The sequence below is a fragment of the Centroberyx affinis genome, unplaced genomic scaffold, assembly GCF_046629955.1.
Source record: "Centroberyx affinis isolate AG114_WGS23_722 - 3 ecotype Tasmania unplaced genomic scaffold, CSIRO-AGI_Caff_v1 ptg000076l_1, whole genome shotgun sequence".
Classification (NCBI taxonomy): Eukaryota; Metazoa; Chordata; class Actinopteri; order Beryciformes; family Berycidae; genus Centroberyx; species Centroberyx affinis.
Window position 1 is genome coordinate 449,073 of NW_027278785.1, and position 23,256 is coordinate 472,328.

General features: G+C 44.7%; 1 protein-coding gene across 2 annotated transcripts in view; it reads left to right on the top strand.

Moving 5' to 3' along the window:
* The window catches only part of ppm1lb (protein phosphatase, Mg2+/Mn2+ dependent, 1Lb), a 38,186-nt gene that overhangs the window by 1,351 nt on the left and 13,579 nt on the right, over positions 1-23,256 (top strand). The window lies entirely within an intron of this gene.

The following is a 23,256-nucleotide window of genomic DNA, read 5'->3' on the forward strand; positions in this document are numbered from 1 at the left end:
GAGTTGTGGATGTGTAGCCACAGATGTTTGTCACAGATGGAGTAATGGTGGTGTGGGGGGCAAGAGGAAAGTGAAGGGGGGGCCCAAGTGTCACCTCCTGTGCACAGGACCCATAATTCCTAGCTACACCCCTGCACACACTCACACACATACACACACAAGTCTCACTAGGAATTTCCAAACAGGCAAGGCAGCTGCAATTTGTCTATTTACAGACTGAAATCATGCTCAAAATATCCATCTCTCATGACGGACATGTTTTTGGCCATAACAGGATTTATTAGGATGCAGACAGCGCAGGCCCCGCGGTCTAACACGATTATAGTTGGGGGGGGGGGGGGGGGAGAGGATGAACTCGTACTTCAGAGGTGTACAGCTGGGCTCAATCATATGAGAGGCGCAGAAATGAAGTGGGTTATTGATCAGTGATCTGCTGGTCACTCTCCGCCCCCAGTCAGCACTTGCTGACTACAAGCAAATCTCCCATGTCTCCCTGCTTCTCTGGTGCTAACGAATGTTGACGTCTGACTCGAGAAACACATTCACGTGGCTGTGCATTCAGTGTGTCGAGGGAACAGCTTGCCATAGAAACGCAACACAATGAAGACTCTCAAGAAAAAGATGTCAGTTAAAGGGACAAAGAAGTGTGTGTGTTTGTCTGTGTGTGTGTGTGTGTGTGTGTGTGTCAGAGGGATTGCTTGTGTGTGTAAGCATTCACGTACGAGATGACACCTCGGTTAGATGGGGACAACATAACAACACTGATTGATCATGAAGTCCTGGTCTGCTTGAACACTGACATTGTTTCTCAGGGCTGCAGCTGTGGCCTCAGCTGACAGCACAGTATTGATGCTATGGAGTCACACACACAAAAATATAACCTGCGGACAAACTCTAACTGACAGGGCTATCCCGCTCTCCTCCATCCCTCACTGCCTCGCTCTTCTCTGCTCCTTCTCCTCACCTCTCTCATTCCCTCTTCTCTTCTCTTCTCTTCTCTTCTCTTCTCTTCTCTTCTCTTCTCTTCTCTTCTCTTCTCTTCTCTTCTCCCCCTCTTTATTCATCTCCCCGTTCCCTCTCTCAGTATTTCAGCCTTCACATTAAACACTACACTTGGTAAGGAGCTCTCTACTGTTCAGGCCTCACAGCGACTCTCTTCAGTCTGAGTTTGACTGCTATGGTCTGATTGAGGCTGAACGATAACATTCTAAAAATAGGCAGCCATAGAGATGGAGGATAGGCTAGCTGTTCTTTTAGGGGAAATTAAATTGTAGGCCGTAACGCTGACTGCTGCAGTTTTTGACCAAAAGTGGTCATTGGATTGTTTTTTTCCCGGCGGCCTGTATGTGTTCCTTCCCCCCGTGAAGGAGACGGTTCTAACCTGTGAGCCCTGCTGCAGCTACCACACAAGTGGTTAAGAGACAGGCAGAGCTAAACAGTGAATAGGAGACGTGTGTTTGCGTATGTGAGGGAGAGAAAGAGTGAGAATCAGGACGAGAGTGTGGGAGAGCGTCAATAGTGAGAGAGTGAGTAAGAGCGAGATGAGAAAGAGGATGTTGAGATTTGCCCATGTAGGCGAGAGGCTTTTTTCATAGCATGTCCATGGGCAACAATTTGGTCTGTTCTCGTTCCCACGCCCTCTTTTGAAGTGTGTGAAATGCTTGCCAGACAGCAGCTTTCACAAACACTTCCTCTGCTTAGCGAATTTAGATTCATTTTTTTTCAGCCAGAGGGCAGTGAATAAAGCAGAGAGATGCTCTGTGGCCCGGGGCAACACCAGAAATACTAGCTGCCTCAGCTGGCTAGTTAGTGAGGTGTCAGCCACATCCTTTCCCTCCACACACACTTTACACTCACACACCTCCAAACTACACACACACAGTTGATAGGTTAATAGAGCATTAGGTAGCCTAATTTATGACTTTTATCAACCTGTATCTGGCGACCAAGGATTTGCAACAACAGATCTCGGTCCCAGCTTACAGTAGCCTGTAATGGACATAAATGTAAAAGTTCATTTTCACATTTAGGGCTGGGCGATATTGCTTTCAACCACATCGCCCAGCCCTATTCACAATATAGTGAGTATGCTAGCTAATTAGAGCCAAGATCCATCAGAAACATCAAATGAAGAGGTAATATGTCACCATGCAAAATAGTACTGCTTTATCTTTTGCTTTTGTTGTGGCTTGAGAATGAGTAGCTCTTGTGGGACGGGGGGGGATTCCAAAACAGAGAGTACGTGCTGGAGAGTGAGTTTTAAAAGCCAGAAATCTCCGTGCCTGGCAATGTAATCGTCAAGTTACTGGTATTGATCAACAACCGTATCAAATCCCCGCAGATGTAGTTATTTTGTTCTATGGGACAGTAAAAATCAGACCTAATGCACCTTTAAATATGTGTTATGGGGCAGTTGCGCTTTCACCACAAAGCTGCAGAGTCTAGATGGTGTTGATCTATAGCGAGGTTGCGGTGCGGGCGGGACAGAGGACAGGAGGTCAAGAAAGAGGAGTGCGTTACTAAGAAAGCTCGACCTTATCACTACTCTAACACCAATCAGTTTATTGCCACATGAATCGCCAGTCAGGCCTAGATAACATCTGGAAATCTCTCACTCCCTTTCTCTATCGCTCTGCACACTACCCCCCCCCCCCCCCCCCCCTTCCCCCCACACACACACACACACACACACACATACACACACACACACACACACCAGCACACATTCAATTTTCAAGGTGTTTAAAATCAGTGTTTAATGTGTATATATCCATTGGCGGTCTCAGTCATATTAGATGTTGGCTCAGTGAGGGGATTTATCTGTTAAACGGAGATGGATTTTTAGCTGACATATAGTAATTACCTCCATGTAAGAGTTAACCCTGGGCTTTTTCCCCATCCATATAATGGTAACGTGAGCCATTTGTTCCTTATTGGCATTCACCACAGAGAGCCAGCCATGCTCTCCTCCTCCCCGACTCACTGTCAGGTTGTGGCTTCAGGCACTGCACAATTACCTCCACTGTAGAATATAGAGAAGACATTTACTACAAGCCTCTTTAACTTGAGCGTGGGTGTTATTTTTCTCTTTCTGTGAATAGCTCTGTGGATAAAAGCAGTAATAGTGAAGTTTTTGCCATCCTTTTACCTTTTGTGCTGCTGTTTTTCATTTTTATCACTGCTCGTTCTATCATGTAGTTTCAATCAATGGTGTTTATGTGTGAGTGTGCTCTGAGAGACATGGTCTACTGCTCTGAAGGAGCTGATGGGAGAACGATGAGTAAAGATGTCAGAAACACTAAAAACAGAGGGGAGATCACAGAGGGATCGTCTCTGTTTTTATTCATATCTTGGCTTGTTTTTAGTTCACCTTCCTTGCAACCCCACAATAAAGGGATTTTTTAGTAAAGTGCATTTTAGGTATATGTGTCCACAAGCATGGGGGGTTAATGTTATCATCTTTGTTTTTGTGTGTGTATAACTCCAGAAGCATGGGAGGTTAATGTAGTCATCTTTGTTGTTTTTTTGTTTGTGTGTGTGTGTGTGTGTGTGTGTGTGGGGCATATGTCTGGTTTAGACACTGAGCAGCTTGAATCCCTCCTGAGCCCACTCACACTGGAGAGATGAAAGAAAGAGCCGGCATGTGACTAATTGCACTGTTGGCATTAGAGGATTAGAGAGAGAGCAAATGAAGAGAAAGAGTTTGTAAAAACAAAAGACGGCAATATGTGCCTGAGTCTATAAATTTCTGCTTGTTTGTACATCACCATGCAGGTGTGTGTGTGTGTGTACACACATGCTCACATACACATGCAAGAAGGCGCACAGCTTCTCCGTCATGGACATTGAGGATTCACACAGAGATGAGAAGGGCAGTTTGGTGTTATCTTGTCTTCCAGGGAAAGAGGACAACACTGAGAGACTGTGAAATGCCACAGGCCTATCAGGACCAGACACCTGCTTCACACCATTTCTCGTCACGTCTTCAATCACGGCCCTCAGGGACTTTGTCAGATAGACTAACATGCACACATTTCAGGTTAAATGACATTTACTAACAAAATTATAAAGAACTATATTGGAAACCGTGGAGGAAAATCAAATGGGAGGTCTGTGTTATCACGCAAGTCCCGCTGCGAACCTGCTTTTACCCGCCAGCTCATTGCTATCTATAAACTATGACATGTGGCAAATCTGAGCAGCAGGGTGGTGTAGTGAGTAGGGAGATCGTCCTGCAACCAGCCGGCTCAAGCAACAACAGCAGGGCTCGCAAAAACAAGCAAAAGCTGAATTCCTCCCAGCTTTAGGGGTGCTACTCTGTAGCTCATCCTGCACTTCAACCTCCATGTGGAGGGCCAGGCAGCGAAAAGAGGAATTTATCCAACGAGGATCAATAAATTCTCACATTATTTTTATCTTCCTGGACCCACTTCTGTCACTTGTGGCGAAGGCTGATGCTTAACATTTCAGCCCTTCCTTGATGTCAAGTGAAATGGAAAGTGGAGTGCACATGAGAGGTGATATTCGGCCAGAAAATACTTGTGCAGCAGAGCAGAGACCAGAGAGCTGGAGGCTCTGCAGAAAAGTCTTCTGACCTTTCGGTAATTTGTCCCCGGTGGTGATGTTTGTTTTCCTTGTAGCCAGAGGACTGTCAGGGAGCGTCTGAGGAGTGGAGTCATGGAGTGGAACACGGCAAATAGTCCTGCTGAATAAATGGATGAATGGGCTGCTGCCTGTCAGGCAACCTAAATGTTTAGCCCTGGAGTAAACATCTGTAATCTCTTTTTTTTTTCCACCAATATACTTTTCCATAAAATAAATGCTAGGCTCTTTCTGAAACCCACCGACTGTAATGATATTTTTTGCCTGTGCGTGGACATCTTGATGCATCACCTCGCCATAAAAGTTACAGCATTTAATAGATTCATAATGATCATGCACTTCCATGTGTGGGTGTTTTTTTGCACTGGATTGCGTGATAGGTGTGTGAGTGACAGGAATGTGTGTGAGTGTGTGTTTGCAGACAGCATGTATCGCCTGATAAGAGCGCCTGCTTCAGCCCCAGTGTGTTGTCCTTCCCCACTGGCACTGACTGTTCAATAATTCAACATCCCCTCTGTCAAACACTTCTGCTAAACCCCCTGACTAAATATACACCCACCTGCCAGCAGAAGGAAGGCACAAGGTGAGCATTAACACACACACACACACACACACACACACAATGGGTGTGAGGAGTCTGGGGTCTTTTCTTGAGAGTTGTTTGTGAAGTTCAAACTTCATGGTGTTTAGCTTCCTCTTTGTCCTCCTCCACCTCACCCACTCTTCACCCAGCGGAGCCAGTTTGGGCTGACAAGGGGTCGAAGGGCGGGTGAGGTGTTGGAGCTGTTGTGTTCGGTTGTCAACCCCCCTCCCTCCCCGCTCTCCTTTCTCTTTCTCTCTTTCTGTCTCCTCTCTCTTAATGAGCTTGGCAGTGAATGAATGGGGCAAAATGACTCTATCTCTGAGGCCACGTCTCCTTAGTGATTCCTGGTGCCCCCTAGTCTAGGCCCCCCACTGTGTGCACACTGGCCTCAGCTGCTTGCATGCTGACACTCAATATGGCGTGTGTGTGTGTGTGTGAGCGCGCGCTAACATAGCCCATGTGATGTTTTCCCTATTTTAAATGCCGAGCATGCCTGTTGTGTAGGAAGTCTAGATTTAAGATGGGATTGTAGACCTTGCAAAGCTACAAGTCGATCCTTTTATTGATGGTTTCTGAATACGTAATGCTTGCCTACAGTAATACTGTATTTGTCCATACAAAGTAAAGCTGTTTGTCTGTGTAGTCTCAAGTCTGTAGTCTGTGTTTGTTCTACAGCTGATTAGTAGTCTCTAAATCTAATCACATGACTGGACTTGACTGGGCTGCTTGGTCTAATCTACACACATTCTTTACATACAGGGCAGTTGTACAGAACTAGGGAAATGAAAGTATGCTTGTGTGTGTTTTTTCAGCGTCATTAATGCAATATGAGGCTGAGTGTGGGAGTCTAGGTGTACATCTGAGTGCCAGCGCATTTGTTTGTCTGTATGCAACTGATGGAGAGAAAATGGATGAGTCAGTTGAAGTTTGCCCACTTGCTGTCTTGGCAGTGGGGCAGGCAGGAGAAGAATGTTGGCTGAGGGAGGGTAGCAAGTCGCAGCTGTTTAGAGTTAGTGACACTGGTGTGTGTGTGTGTCTGTGTGCGTGCAAGAGACTTGTCAGTGATTTTGTAACACTCACAGTTGCTGCTATTCCTCTCTTCTCACTGGCCAGATGGTCCTGTGGGCAGGGCAGGTGCATTCTGGTAAATGAAAAGCAGGCCTCCTGGTTGTGTTTGAGCCTGGCGCTGTGTCACTTATCAATAAATCTGCCCATGGGTTGCATCAGATCATTTTGAATATATGAGGCCTGTCAGATAAAAACAATTCATTTTATGTTTTGGTTTTTTATTTGTAGTATGTGTTTTCATTTGTACCTTACTTTGATTGCACAGTGCCTGTGCCCACATGTTTGTGTGTGTATGTTGGATGTTTGTACACTGGAGCAAGTCTGCCTGTTGGACACGTGTGTGATACAGCCTGCCAGACATCGATCCACCCAGACAGGAGGAATGCCGCTGATATGAATGTCTGATATTAGCAGATGGTTTCTATTCGCTGCAGGAACTATGAGCTACAAACCCTCAAACACAAGCCAGCCTGAGCCAGGTTGCCTTTAATTTACACTGTAATGAAGGCTCACTGGATAAGGAGAGAGGATCAGACTCCATAGCATGTCATTAATCTGTGGTTGTGATTTTAAATTGAGAGGGAGAGGGGTTTTACAAGTGTGTGTGTGTGTGTGTGTTTTGCATTTATTTTCAGGCAGGAGAAGTATATTTATCTGTATGGTGTGTGTGTTTGTGTATGTGTGTGTGCCAGGCACTCGCAATCCTGCTGGATCTTCGCCATGTACTTCTGATTATGGCCCCTTTGAGATTTATGACCCTAAGAGTCTTTTTTTTTTTCACTCCCTTGTTTTTCTCTTTGGTTCCCTCTTTCTTTTTCAGGGTGTTTAGTGAGAGGGGTGGAGCAGGGGCCATCTAATACTGGTGAGGCCTTGTGGTGAACAGCCTTCTGGGTGTTGGTTAGATAAAGCTGTGAGTCTTAAGGAGTAAACAGGTGAAGAGGGAGGGAGGGAGAGGAGGGAAGCAGAGAGAGAGAGAAAAGAGGGAGGATGGTGAATTATTTTCACAGAGATTGAAGCGGAGCCCTACGTCTTCATAAAAGTAAGTAAACTTAATCTCCCAATGGTATTTAAAGTGGATTCTGTCTGGATTTGTCCGACCTTTTGTGGGTAATCCTAAACTATGTCATCAGATGGGCTGAAGGCCACAAAAGGCAAGTTGAATGTAAACCCTGCACTTAGCCTTGTCCCAGTCAGAGATAGGTTATCTACTGGCCGCCAGTCTTAATGTTGAGGCTTCTGGAGGTGTCATTGGCCTCATTCAACTAATCTGTGATGGGTTGTTCCCGCTCGATAAGTGACGTAAATGCTCTCACCCACCGTTTTCCTCTAACATCCAAGCTAGGTTTCTACATAGGTGCAATCCCAAAAATAGGACAGCGGATAGCTACGTCAGATCCTGTGTATTGGTAAATAGGTCTTGCAGTGTGTGTGTGTGTGTCTGTGTGTTTATGTGTGTGCTGTGGTGCTCTGGGTCATGGGCCGGTGATGGCTGGGACTGGATAGGAAGTTTTATGGGTGGATAAGCAGGCCGGTAATTGATTAGTGTGGTGTAGAGGAAGCTTATGGTGGTGTTGGCTAATGCTAACAGCTCAAGGCTCTTAGGAACCCTGCTCTCCTCCTGAGAGCGTCTCTAAGCTGAGGCTAAAAGGAGTCGAAGAGACAGCGCGGCAGATTAGATTTACACTAATCCCACTGGGGAGATTGGGACTATACGTTCACATCTCCCCTCTCTCCATGGATTCTGCTGTTCCTTTTTCCATCATCCTTCTCTTCCACTGGCCTGTATGTTTGTTTATCCAATTCACTCTTCTTACCTTGTTTGACTCTTTATTTATCCATATTTTCAAATATCCCCTCTCTCTGGAGTGTGAGTGTGTGTGTGTGTGTGTGTGTGTGTGTGTGTGGTGTGTGTGTGGTGTGTGTGTGGTGTGTGTGTGGTGTGTGTGTGGTGTGTGTGTGGTGTGTGTGTGTGTGTGTGTGTGTGTGTGTGTGTGTGTGTGTGTTACACATCCAGTACCTGCGTGTGCTTGTTGTCCAGAGGAGTCTGTATGTTGCCCTCTGGCTGAGTTGTTTAATGAGCTTATCCAGCAGTGCAGATGCTTTATTGGGGGCGAGAGGAGAGAAAGATGGAGGTGTGGATGAGAACTGCCCTGCGTAGAGGGAGGAGGGAGGAGGATGGAGGGGAAGAGGAAGAGAGATGCTAGGCTTAGAGCTGCTCTTCAGGAGAGGCGAGGCTAGAGGGATTGACGAAGAGGCAGGGAAAGGAGAGATGCTATAGGCTTGCATAGGCTTACAGCAAGGCAGTGGAAGAGGAAGCTTAAAGCTGCTGTTAGGAGGAGGAGAAGAGGCGGGGAGGAAGTTATTACTTTCAGAAGAGATGGGGATGAAATCACGGATATTGTAGAGAGGCGAGGCCTTGCCTATAGCCTATAGCCTCAAGATGTTGTATTTCAGGCCTGCAGCATTATGCCTGTTAATCAGAAAGCACCAGAGCAAAGTTTGCTTAGATTTAGAGGCTTGGAGTATGTGCCTGTGAAATGTGGAGTTGACAGATACAGGCTCAACATAACTGTACAGTGTACAACAAGCTGTGAGTCAGATTGTGTATGAAGTGTCAGAGGAAGTTTTTTCGTCTTTGATCATAAGTCTCTCAGACTGAAGGCCATGGTAACATGGGACAGTGCTCCCAGAAAGCATGACATACTTTTCCACCTCTTTCTTCTCTGTTTTTCATCTTTTCTCTCTCTCTCACACACTGCTCTCTGTGTCTGTTGACCTTTTCCTACAGTAACTGTCTCTGTTTTCTCTCTGTTTCTCTCTCTCTTTCCCTCCTACCAGTTCCTACCTCTTTACCCCCCCCCTCCCAGCCTTACCTACTTATCTTTCTCCTTTCTCTCACTCTCATCCCCCCAATCTCTTTCGTCCCCAGAAATCAAAATCTGTCATTCACCTTGAGTGTCTCCAGGATACTATTGCCAAGGGAGTGCAATTGGAGATTGTGTGTGTGTGTGTGTGTGTGTCTGTGTCTGAGTGTGTGTGTGAGAGAGAGAGAGAGAGAGAGTGAGGGAGAGGAAGTAAGCACTATGAAGGACAGAGATTCCTCCGATGGATCAAACCTCTGATTCAAACAACAACACAACAAGAATGTGGAGTTGAGCAGAAGACAGCGAGAGGAGATTTAAGGTTTTGATACCCTCATTGTGCATTACTTCCTACTATTCCTGGTTGTATGGTGGAGTGTTTACAGTAAGCTCACTTTGTCAGTGCCTTCCTCTCTGAGTTTGCTAGGCCTGGATTCTAAAGCGGATATTCCTCTTTTTGCTGGAGGTGCCTGGATTTGGCCGTGCTACATGTTATAGTAGGAGGAGGGTTTTTTTGTTTTCCCCATTCCTTCTCTTCATGTCTTCTTTGACCTTTTGCACTTTTACTGTGTATCTCTGTCCACCTTTCACTTTCTGCCACTCTATCTCCACTTCCCCCCCGCTTCTTTTTTCCTCCTCTATCCCCCCCCCCACTCTACCTGCCCCCTCCCCTCTCCTCCCCGCAGAGTCACCTTATCTCTCTGCAGTCTGTCTGACTTATTTATCACTGCTCTGAAATATTAAAGAGTCTGCTGCCTCCAGTCCTGAGGGGAGTCCACATCTTTTTCTTATAACACACACACACACACACACACACACACACACGTGCACACACATACACACGTACTGTCATCATGTCTTTTGAAGACAACACACAGGGTGAACACTCTGCACAAACTACTCTCACTGTCTTATCATTTTAGAGAGTCTCCTCCTGGTTCTTACAAACTGGCACAGATTGCACACAGAGTCTCAACGAGTTATCCTCTTTTTGGGCTCTATAGATGCATGTATGCTGTCAGAAGTGCTGTTAGTGTGTATGCCTGAGTGACTGCCAGTTTGTGCAGACATGCCAGTTCCAGGACACCAATGGTGAGTCTAACACTAGTAGGTTCCTGTGCCTAAGGGAGTCCTCATCTGATCTGAGCTGGCATACACTGCAAAGGCAGCCTGATGTATGAGCGTAGTCCATACACACATACACACACACACATACAGGGAGACAGAGAGAAAGAGAGAGGCTCATGCTTGTTTCTATTCTTAGCAGGCGTTCCCATGGGGGGCAGTGGTGTCTAAGGCTGGAAACGGTGAGCAGGCCAAAGTGGAGTCGGTCTGGTCGGTGATGCTGCTGCACCTGCTGTGGAAACTGGGCTGCCTCGGGGCCCCGTGGCCCGCAGCCTGCTGGCTCTGCCGCCGCGCCCGCAGCCCTCCCTCGCCAGGCAGCCACCAAAACAAATGTGTCCAAGCCGTCAGGAACTCACAAACCAAAAGTGAACACAAATGATTAAAAGCATTTTTGATCCAGAATGATTCCTTATATGCGCCCAGCTTATTCAGCATATGAACGAAGATTCAATTCATTAGCTGGGCCATATTGAAAGCAGAAAAGTTGGATGCTGTCCACATAAAGCTTATTGGACGTGGCCAGCCCAAGTGCCCACGGTGTAGTTTTGAGCCGTAATGGGCTCCATTTGGGATTGAGCCTGCTTTGGAAACTGGGATGCTGGGTTGGTCTTTGGCTACACATCCTGTCCTCATTATGGCGTATGGAAAATTGGCTGTGGATTAGATTTGAGCCATCATGGAGCAGCATGTGTCATCATCACTTCGCCTGTCATTATCACTATTTACCATTTAAATCAACTTGACTTGTGGAAACGAACCACATTGGGTCTCTGAGCCAATGAGAACTAAGTGAAGTTGCTCCCGGACAGCAGCTCATTTATGTTCAGTGCCTTGATTTTTTTTTCTACCTAATGAAGAAGACTGTGGTTAGAAGATGGGGAGGTGATCCTATCAGATTCTCATTTCTTAGAGATATCCTTTACTCTCAGCCAGGTTGTTCTCTGCCAGAGTGTGGGATGGCTTGGCCTCCTACAAGCCTAAGCCTGTCACACAGACTGATGTGGTGCAGCATCTACCTGTCTCTGTCATTGTATCTGGCATGAATCACACACCTAAAGTCGCTGCTTCTATTTGGTTTACTCCTACTCACAACATCCAGCCCTATTCTATTGTGTTGCCACATTCATTGTTCACAGCTCTGTCATGCAAAGCCTTGTCCTCATCCTTGCTTAACATGTCTCCACGCATCCAGAGCCCATTGAATCCAATCAATGTTCTGATTGATAGAGGTCTACATTCCCCACATGGTGACGTGCACACAAACACAAACAGACTTCATTTTCATCGGCATGCCTTACAAGAGCAGCAGCAGAGCATGGAGTAGATGAATATTGATTTTCATAGATGTCTGTATGTTTAAAAGCTAGTGCAGTTTAGTTTTGCACTATGATGCACACACACACACACACATAGACACACACAGGTGTTGCATTGATCGCTGTGTGTTTTTCCTTCTCATTGATGTATGGGAATGCAGAGTGGGGTGGAAGCCAGAAGGCCTGTGTTGTATTAGAGCCAGAGTGGGAGAGCCAAATTTTCAGCCTTTCATACACTGAATGATCAGCAAGAGGGTATTAGGGGTTAGGACCAACTTGGTGTGTGTGTGTGTGTGTGTGTGTGTGTCTGTGTGTGTGTACACATACGCGCATCCATGAATGCCTTGATGAAGCACTTGTTGGCTTTGTGGCTGTCTTCAGTAGTGCTGTTGTTTTTCCTCTGTCACTAATCGGAGAGAGAGGAGGCAGGCAGTTTGTAATTAACGTGATAAATGCAACATCCGTCTCCAGAGTGATAGCGAGAGGAGGGAGGGGTGGGGTGGGGGGGTTAAGAAAGGAGAGGAGAATATAGATGGAAGCATAGGGATAAGAGAGAGAGGGGCACAACCGTAATAGAGAGAAGTGATGAGAAGTGAAAGGAGGTGTGGTTGTGTTCGGTTGTGAGCAGGTGCAGGAGTATGTATGAGTGTGAGAGGGAGGGAGGGAGTAATATAGATGACACCAGCAGAGTGCTGCATTATTAAAATGAAAAGCCATCAATTTATTCACACATGCATCTCCTGCAAACAAATCAGCAGAAATCCAGGCTTCGTTCTCTCCTTTATTTATGGCTGCCCCAATTATAGGGCCGCCGCCTACTGCTCAACATGCTGTATATATATATATATGGAAATTAGGTGCATGGGCTCGTGAAATATTGGATGGTTACTTCCCACCTCGTGCCCAATGGTGGGTTAATTTTCACATGTGTTATGCTGTTTAATTGGACGAGTTCTGCCAAGGAAGCCCAGCTGTATGGAGATGAGAGTGATCATGAATGGATGGACACAGGAAGGGATGAATGGTGTCCAGGAAGGAGTCGATTCAGGACGGTGGAAGCAGCACTTGGCGGCGCGCGCTGCTATGTGCCTTGTGGTGGCAAGAGTCTTTCAGAATGACAACTACTCTAATGACTCAAGCTGCATTTCAATAGTCTCGTCAGGCATCTGTATTAATACATGTAACAATGTTATGTGATGGGTTTTTTTGGTGATCGAATGTGATGCTGAATTTATGATGCAATAGTGCCGCAATATTAGAAAATGACACAAATATTGTTAAAAATTGCCAGTACAGTGGAACATGTTTAGGTTCAGATAAGGCAAACAATGACTTTCTGCTTGGATATGAAATTGTGACATTGATGTAGGAGTTTTGTTACCCAGGTGTAGTTATTCAGATATATTATATGATATCACAGGACAGTTTTCAGCTCCTTGATGCATATTGCGACCTACTTATATCACAATTCTGTATCACAATTTATTGTCGGATGCCTACTTGGATTGGTATTGGAAGGCGTTCGCTGCTGGCAGGAAGAGGCCGAGGAGGGGGAAAGGAGGAGCTGGAGGAACAGTGCGGCAGTGTGTGTTTTCTTCAATAGGTAAACAACTCTGTCCTTCCCTCCTTCCTTCCTTCCTATCTCGCCTTTTCCCTCTGGCTCACAGCGAAGGCATCGCCGTCTGATAAAACACACGCATACACAGGTGGTAATCTGTAAACAGAAAACTTGCTTTGCTTTCTTCTCAAACCACTGCTTTGGTATTTACACTGGGAATTCTGTTATCTTACATTCGCTCCTTTCATCTCTCTAAATCTTTGTGTTTTCCTCCACCCTCTGCAGATCTAACTGCACCAACCACCAAGAAGGGAACACAGGCACTTTACTCCCTCTCTTTTTTATTTCGCTTTCATTTTCTTACCATGCTTACCATGCTTTTCCTTCTTTGATAAGAGCAGGGACGGTATCCACCTGAAGAGAGAAAGAGAGGGGGAGGGAGGGACTAAATAAAAAGAAATGAAGAGTTTTAAGTTCAGATTCTGCATTATGAATGTCACACACATAATCACCCCTTTAATCAAAGCTGAAGAGAGCAAGATTGGAAAAAAGGGAGGAGAGGGGTTCAGCGAGAGTGAGTGATATGTGATATTGCGGTGTGGACATGCATTGTACTTGCAGTGAAGTGGAGAGAAGTGCAAATTGATATTTCAGATCAGAGGCGCTGTATGGCTGCTGCGTGAGTGTGTGTGCGCGTGTATGTGTGTGTGTGTGAGAGAGAAAGAGAGAGAGAGAGGGAGCGAGTGAGCAATGAGCCGTTTCCTACACAATGAGGAGGTAGGATAGAAACTTGGTGAGGGGAGATGATGGGTTCAGTATGACAGGCTCTGGAGTTTTCTCCCCACCACCAGCACCTCAGTAGAGCAGCTTCCTACCAACAACAAATTAAAAGGGAGAATCCTCGTCCCATTCTGATGAAGCTGACAGCATCGACCCCAAAATAAATGTCAAACTATGGTAATTTCAGAAAAGCTTCTGTGGGGATATTTTTAGATTAAGCTGTGGTCTCTTAAATACTGTAGTGTGCGCTGTGTGTGTGTGTGCGTGTCCTGTGTGTGTGTGTGTGTGTTCTAGTGTTTATTTACGGTTGTCTTGTTAATACTTTTTGCTTCAAATCAGACTGGATTGCAACTAATGTCACTGATGGCTGTATAGTTTGAAAAAGAGCATCTGAGGACTGATACTGCTTGTGCATATTGTGTGTGTGTGTGTGTGTTTGTGTGTGCGTGAGTGCGCGCACAGTTTTTGGCCTCCTCAGTGAAGCATCTTTGGCTGCTCAGACATAAACAGGCTTTCCGACAGATGTGATTAATCTAACAGGAGATCCGGCATACTAATTAATCAACCAGGAAATGATTGATAAGGGGTTTAAATCTCGGCAGGAGAGACTAAGATGCAGTTCGCCTTAGACATTCATTTTGTGTGTGTGTGTGTGTGTATACAGTGTGTGTGTGTGTGTGTGTGTGTGTGCACATGGTGTGAGCCAGCCAAAGACACTAACATGGTTCATTAGCTTATTATGATGAAGGACCATGCTGTGACATCTCTCTCAGTTTCTGTTTTCAGATACTGTACATGTGTGTGTGAAAGATCACCATCATTTAGGATTGCATAAATCATGACCATTGTGTGAGGAATGAGTGAGTGTTGTGTGTGTGTGTGTGTGTGTGTGTGTGTGGGAGGAAGGGGGTGGGGGGTGAGGGGTGGGGAGGTTGAAGCTTGCCACCCTGACTAGAATATGAATATTCATGCAATTGATGTATCAGTGTCTGCCAGAGAACGCAGGCTCCAGATCGCAAGAATACAAATAGGAACGCTTGCATATGCCAAGGCGTGTGTGTGTGTGTGTGTGTGTGTGTGTGTGTCTATATGTGATATGTGTCTGTGTCTGTGTGTGGGCGCAGAGGGAGATTAATAGGCCCTGGAGTGTGTATAGGCAATTGGGAGGGTGTAAGATTGAGATAGATTCCTTCCTTCCTCTCTGTGTGTGTGTGTGTGTGTGTGTCAGAGAGAAAAAGAGGCGTAGCTGACATTTACTTAGCTCTTCTCCTCTAGGCTCTTTGTGCCCCACATTCAAAACGGGGAAAGGAACGCTCACTCTTGTTTTTGAAACTTTTTGCTGCTTTCTTTACAACCCAACCTCCTTCAGTAGGTCACATCCTTCTGTCTGTTCAAAGCACCTGTTTAAAATAAAAAATAAACTCTCTCTCTCTCTCTCTCTCTCTCTCTCTCTCTCTCTCTCTCTCTCTCTATCTCTCTGTCTGTATATATCACAGAAGTCAAATATCAAAGACTGTAAAATACCACTGTTATACGTGCCGTATGTTTAGAGCTTATAAATAACCAGATCAGGTGTTGAATATCTTCCAGCTGTAGAGTTGGGTGACTAGCTGGTCCGTCATGTCCTGAATGAGGTCGGGTCGGGAACAGGATGGATTAGATCGGACCAGACCAGACCGGAATGGAATGGAAAATGTGGATGGACTCTGGTTCAGATTACTGCTGTTGGCCAGATACAGTCAGAGGACATCAGCAGAAATCAGCAGAAGTTTGCTAATGCTGTTTTATATATTCTTACTCTTACTCTTTTTAATTGTATATTTACCATAATTTAACAATGTACTTTAACTTTTATGTAAATGGCAAGTATTTATTTACTCCTTCTGCAATTTGTGCATAGCAATATCCCAAACAAACAAACATTTTTCTCTGCTGATGTTCAAGACCTCTTGGCTCCACATGAGGATGCACCAGGGGTCCATAGACATTAATCATCTGAACTTGATTTGCAGAGAACGTTTAAAAACATTGCACAACAAAGTGATTTTCTATAAGCAGAGGACTGGAACATAGTAAGAAAACGTAGAGGCAATAACAGCAGCGATAGAGAGAAAACTGAAGAAAATAGACTTTATTAGAACTTATACTCTGCATGTGCGAGGTCTTGCTACAGATTAATATAATATAAATAAACTTCTCTCCCAGGTTTTTTTTTTCTTTACTTTCCTGCAGAGCAAAAGGGAGATTGGAGACAAGTAAATGTCAAATGTACTCCACCCCCATGCAAACCTGTACACACTCACACACACACTCACACACACACACACACACACACACACACACACACAGAAATTGCGCAGAGGTGTATATATAAATAGACCAGAGGTAGGTGTTGGGGTCTGAAGGACAAGTGAATTTCTAATAGATGCCAAAGGACAAGCCTATGGAGACACCATGCATCTATATTTGATTAGTGTCTCATTCTTCTCTTCTCTTCTCTTCTCTTCTCTTCTCTTCTCTTCAGCTATAGATCAGTGCATTTCAGTATCTAGCTTCAGATGTATATACATGTTTGGCCTTGAGGTGTCTGAATAAACCTAATGTCACGTATAACTGTATTTCTGAAACTTTTAATAGTGCTGGCTCTGTCCTCAGTACAAGGACATCTGTGAGCTGATGGATATCTGAGAAGTGCTTAGCCAAACCCTCTGGGCTCTGAACAGAAACAGTCATCGTTCTATCCTTACATCTGTTCATTTAGAAAAATTGCAATTGTGCAATAATTCAGTCTGCTTCCTACCATAATTCTGTACGATAAGCATCAAACTTTGGCTCTGTTCTCCCTCTAGGGTTGGGAATTTTTCAGATTTGATCAATTTTGTTTCTGCTTGTCGATTTGAATCCATATTGATTCTTGACATCATGGTACTTTTTTGAAGAAATTAAATGTTCCTTGTGAAATATAATCAGTATTTCATACGTTGTATTCATAATACATAAGTGCAGTACACAGTAAGTCGGTTATAATGAGAACTACTTCTGATGCTGCTGTGTTCACATAATACCAAGGCTATCAAGCTAAGTTAAAATCTGCAAATATTGCATTGGCTTGCATATCACAAAACAAGATATCAATAATGCATTTTAGCTACCTAAAAGATGGAGGTACAACTACTTTCCTAGGGAGATGTGGAAGAGGGGGACTGTGAGAAGTCATCGCTGCTTGGTTATGTAGGAGGAATGTGTAATATTTATTCAGAATTACCATCTGTTTACTTGCAGCAATAGTAAAGGCGTGGGATTATCCACTATGTGTCAAGGCTGTTGGTAATAATAGGCTTCCTGTAGGTGGAGGATGAGGGGGTATCTGGACCGCAACACGAAAACATCGCCCTCTCACAGTAACACCGTGCTGAAACATATGCTTCATCACGGCTGAGGTGTTGCTTCCCTTGCAGTAAACCTTCTTTATCCATTTCCGCACTTAGAAAGAAAGAGTTTCCTTCCAAAATGACGAATCCACCGTTTGAAAAAAGCACCACATACACTTACTAAAGGATTGCCGTCTACAAATCTTGCTGTTTTTGGAATGTAACCCTTCAAATGTTGTCCACACACTCATAAAACTAAACTTCGGAGTCCTTGTTGTGGTCAGCTGTGGTTCCATCTATTTTTGCACCATCTGTTGTCATTAATTCCCTCAAGATGGAAGTGATGAAAGCATTCATGCTTTGCAAAAAAAAAAAAAAATCCTGCATTATGCTGCTCAAAGCAGCCGTATGACAATCGTATTTGAATTAAGCTCTTAGGTATCACAAAGTAGAATCAAAAGGGGTGTGTGTGTGTGTGTGCGTGTGTGCGTGCGTGCGTGCGTGCGTGCGGAGTGGTTTCAGTCACTCCCACAGCTCTAAGAAATTTGGAACCTGCTCTCAGTTGGAAGCCGTTCTCCGCTCCCAACCCTCATTCTCTCTTTTTTTCTCATTTCCCTCATTTTCTTTCACCTGACTGCACATCTAAAATGGTTTTATCACCTCCGTTCTCTCCTTCTTTCTTCCTCATTTAATTTTTTTTTTTGACCTCCATCACTCTCTTTTCCCTCACCGTCGTGTTTATGGCCCATGCTGATTTATGCCAGTTAGAGTTAATCTAATTGCCGCCCCTCTGCTCTCTGGGACAGGCTTGAAAGCACCCATGCCAAAGTAATAACTGTTTTTGTGTATCTCTCTGTTACACACACACACACACGCGTGAACGTTGGCATGCATACACACATGCGCACACACCGCTACGCTATGTCTCTGCAATACCGGTACTTAGCACTCAGACCCGTATGGATTATTACCCAAGAAATTACAGGGCTGTAGTACTTAACGACTGGCATTACATTTCATGGGTGCCACATTTACGCTGTGGCAGCTCTGTTTGTGTGTGTGTGGAGTGTGTGTGTGTGAGAGAGTGTTTGTCCGTGAGTGGATGAGTTGGAAGGACATTGAGAGATGGCAGTCTAAATCATATTTACCGCCATGCCATAGATGTGTGCATATCAGCACCTCCACACTTTTCCACTTAACATTTCCCGTGGTCCTTTTTCGCTCCCTCTCGCAAGCGGCAGCAGTTTCGCTGCTGCTGTGGACCTCCACTGTTAGATGAATGTAGAGCGAAAACACTGTTACTCACACATACAGGCACCTGAAATCCCGGCATGGTTCTGCAGTAATATGAGTCATGTTTTGGCATTACAGAGCCTTGGAAATGATGCGGAGCCTCCTTTCTATAAACTAAACATCAGTCTATTATTGAGTCGGTGTCCAGGACAAAGACACTGACAGGGTGCTATTACTACGAGGTTAGGCTATAGGAAGCTATGGATCAACCAGCCCGCCTCCTTCTAATGGACTGTTTAGGTTTAATATGAGTTCTCACCTCCTCTAATGGACCCTGCTGTCCCTGCAAGGACACAAGGTGTGATCTTTCTATAAGTTATGTGTGTGTGTGTGTGTGTGTGTGTGTGTGTGTGTGTGTGGCTGGTACTGAGAGAGCAGAGGCAGTCATACAGACTGATAGCTTTGAGCCTGTTCACTGGCTGAATGCGAATCACCTCGGTAATAGTTCCCTTCACTTTATGAGCAAGGAGGGGCAAAGTCTCTCTCTGTTTGTGTGTGTGTGTGTGTGTGTGTGTGTGTGTGTGTGCGGGTTTGTCTATGTTTTGAGTAGATTTGGAGGTGCAGACGGTCACCTTTGCGGTAAAATCTGCTTTATTGGCAATTGAATGAGCCAACAACCTGTGGTCTGTTGTCCCCGGGGGCAGGTCTTCGAATTTTACCAGAAGGTTGAGGGGACTTGTAATGAGACATCTGGTGAGGTGGGACAGATGTTCAGCCAATCAGGGGCTTTGACCATTGTAGCCATGGTTACCTGTGACAGATGTTCATACATACAAATCTTACAATTCTTTCACACAGGGAGAGAGAGAGAAAGAGAGTGAAAAGAGAGAGAGAGAGAACTGGGTCCAAATTTAACCAGGAGGCAGTATTTCATGTCTAGCCTTCTCTCAGGCTGAAGGCACTGAAGCATTTCCTGCCACTTTTAATGGACTTCTATTCAACTTTCCAGTCCCGATCCACTTTCATAGCGCTGCCTTTCGCGTCTCAAATCCTCATTCACTTTACAGTGAAATCGTTTCTATCCTCTGACACTGTCAGCCACACAGCACACTGCTGGCCATTACATCCCCAATGATGTCCGTACCCTCTGAGAGATGACTGTTGTATTTGAATATGAATGTTGCTTGGAGTGGTTTATTTTTGAATATGAATGTTTTTTTGACTGATATTTATAGTGGAGTGTGTGTGTTTGCATGGTGTGTGTGTTTGGCAGCTAAAGTAGATTTGAAGTTCACAGTGCCACCCCCCCTCCCGTCCCTCCCACCCCAACCCACCAACCCCAAAGCCTGTCTGTACTTTTAGTGTTTGTTGTGGTTTAGGGTGAGATTTAATGGTTGGGAAAGTGAAATAGTTTTGGGATGCCTGGGTAAAATCTGGGAGTTTGGGTGCAAGAGGGATGCTTTCAAGGCCACACAAACAGCTCCAATCTGGCTGCAGCCTCAAACTGCACGGGATGTCTCGTTATATGGTAAACAATAAAATAATATCCATCTGAACACGTTATTTAGTCTCCTATTCAGTCTTAAAATCTTATTTTTCTCAAAGCAAGTGAAAAAAAAATCAACCAGTGGGTTTCCAATGCAGTCTTTTTCAGGAATATTCTAGAAATGTGTCAGTATTTTGAAACAATGCAGCATAAGGCAGATCCGCTTGTATCAAGAAAATGACACTTGGCAGATTTTTTCCCATCATTTAAAGAAAAATAAGATCTCAAGACTAAACAAAATATCGGTTATCGGTTTAAGATGATGTTTTACAATGTAGAAAAAATAAGGTTTCCAGATCATTTGTGTGTGTGTGTGCTTATGTGTTTATGTGCAACTCAGTGTCCTTAACCCCTTTGTTGGTTGCCTGCCTTAATTCACATTCCACTAAGGACGCAGGAAGAGGGTTTCTATTTTTGATTATGTGACAACCCTTTACAGCCCCAACACACACACACAGGCTTTCTCACACCCACCCACGACCTGCACTTGGCACGGCCTTGACACATAGCTCAGGTGTGAGATAATGAAATTAGGGCTCCCTGCTAGTGTTCTCCACAGCCCCATAGACAGACAGAGCTCTGCAATGTCAGTCTGAGGAGAAACATGCTACGTCTCTGCAGCGGACGGCCCACATGCCTTCTGATAGAGACGGGGCCTATAGCTCACTGAAACCTATGGAAGGGACGACATGCAATATGGGGTTCACAATTCAATACAACCACGATATGATGCAATAAATAAAAGTTTAATGACAACAAAGTATGACGGTGCAGAATTATGTTTATTTCTGAGACACAAATCTTTCTAGCGATGGCATTTGCTTGCTGGAATGTAAACAACAATTTAAAAATGTCATTACAAAGTGCAAATAATATAATCTGGATGGAGAGTTTGTGAAATTGAGATGGGCAAGCCATCTCATTTGTGATTACTATGCAGAATAAAATGGATTTGATATCGTGATTAATTTTTCTGCTCCACGATACATATTGTCACATTTTTGTATTGTGACATATTGAAGTTCGATATAGCTCCGTATTTTCCTTCTGCAAATCACAAGCCTTCTTATCTTGTCTCCCCATCATGTATTAATATTTTATCCTATTTTATTTTATTTTATTTCATTTATAAAGTATCCTTTCTACTACCTAGGCTATAGCAATAAGCGCATAGGAACACTGCATTTCACACTCAATGCATATTATGTAGAATAAAGTAGAATGACAAGCACGGCCTCCTTGGGGATGAATTTTGCAATTGTAATGAAGCGCTACTGAAGGATGATTCTGCACAAATTGGGAAACAAAACAACAAAGGGAAATATTTTGAAATGCTCTTTTCCCAGACTCCCTCTTCTCCAGTCTAGTGTCTCCTCTGCTTTCTCTGCTTTTTATTCCTTTGATGGTTCTCTGTCACTCTCTCCAGCCTCTGTCTTTAAACCGGAGAGAGACGGTCTCTCTGTCTGTCTCCCCCTCTCTTTTAATGATGTTCCTGAGTGATGCTAATGAACGGTTCTTACACTCCTCCTCGGTCTCTCCCCCTCTTCCTTTCTTCCTCTTCTCTCCGTCTGCCTGCTTGATCTGTCAGAGAGACCGCAGAAAGAGATTTTTCTACTTCACTTATGAAACTCCCTCAGGGTGATTCTAAAGGAAAACTCGGATGACTTTCCTTATTTCTACCGGCCTGGGAGTGTGATGGATGGAACTGTTAAAAGGCCTGACTATTTCTGTTGGACTGAGCATCTGATTGGCTTAGAGTTAGGAGTTAACAGGGAGTGTTTAGGGAACAGGATGGATGATGCAAAGGGTGAAATGTTGTAGGTGGCCCTGTTGAGAAAGGATAAGTGTGTGTGTTGTGTGTGTGTGTGTATGTGTGCGTGCATGCGTGTCTGTGCATGCAAACACTTGTTTGTGCTTGCGTGTGTGCTTCATGTGAAGTCTGCTGTGAAGGAGAGCCCAATGTGACACTCTACACACCCATGACTGATTGCACTCTGCTGTATTGGGAGTTAAAGAAATTGTTTGTCTGCACTGCGAAAAAAATATCCATCTTAAAAGTCATTTATCCAGTATTAGCTGTTAAAATCGTATTTTTCTTGCAGCGAGTGGAATAAATCTGTCAGTGGGGTGAGATATTTCCGCTTGTTTTCCTTGAAGATCAACTTGTTCCAAGAATTTTCTTGCATCAAGTGCCATGTTCTAGTTGACACTTGATTCAAGTGGATACTAGTGGATTGCTTCATCCTGCCTTTTTTCAAGATATTGAAACTCTTTTCTCTCACAAACACACTCATATCTCTTTCCTCTTTCCTCACTCTCATATCTCTTTCCCCATGACCATAAAAACTCCTTGATCACCTCTCCACCCCTCTTTCCACTTTCTGCTCAGTTTTACTTTGTCCATCGTTGTGCATTCAGCAGTAAAGAAAGCGATTACATAAACTCCTCTCACTTTGACCCCTCTCTCTGTCTCTTTCAACCATTCTAATTCTCCCATAGAGGATTGCCTTAGCCAACCCTGTACAGCCCATTTACTCTGGCTCTGCCCTCTCATCCTTTCTTCCCTTGCTGCATTCCTCCTTTGTGCTCCCATGCCATCCGTTAATCTCACCCACCGTTTGCCCCCCCCGTCTCCCTATCTTTGATCCTTGCCATCCTGTCTTCATCCCTCTCTCCCACACACAGTCTTCATCCCTGTCCATCCCTCTATCCCTCCCTCATCCGCCCTTCCCTCCTTTCATCCTCTAAGCTGCAGCTGGTGCAGATGCTGATGTTGCAGCCAGGTGTCTGATGTGTTGATCTGGTGAGCCGGCAGGTTAGATGGTCAGATAACCAAGACTTACCCTCCATTTCCCACTCAGTCACACTGTCTGCTTTCCCCAGGCTTATCCTTGCATACACTAACATCTGATGTATAGCAATTAGGCCTATTTTTAATCGTGTATATAATGACACACACATGCAATCACGCTCTCTCCTACACAAACAGACACATACATGTGAACGCACAGACAGACAAATAGTCAGGAGGTGTATAGCTGGGCTGGGAAAAACAGGCTTTGTGCCCGGGTGCTTTGTAAAGGACTGATGCACAGACTATTAAACTGTTCAGTAATGGTTGCAGTAAAACCCAGGCAGACAAAAGACTTCCCACTCTTATTTATAACCTCTGAACTCAGTTTATGACTCCTGCACCCTGCGTGGTAACTGCAT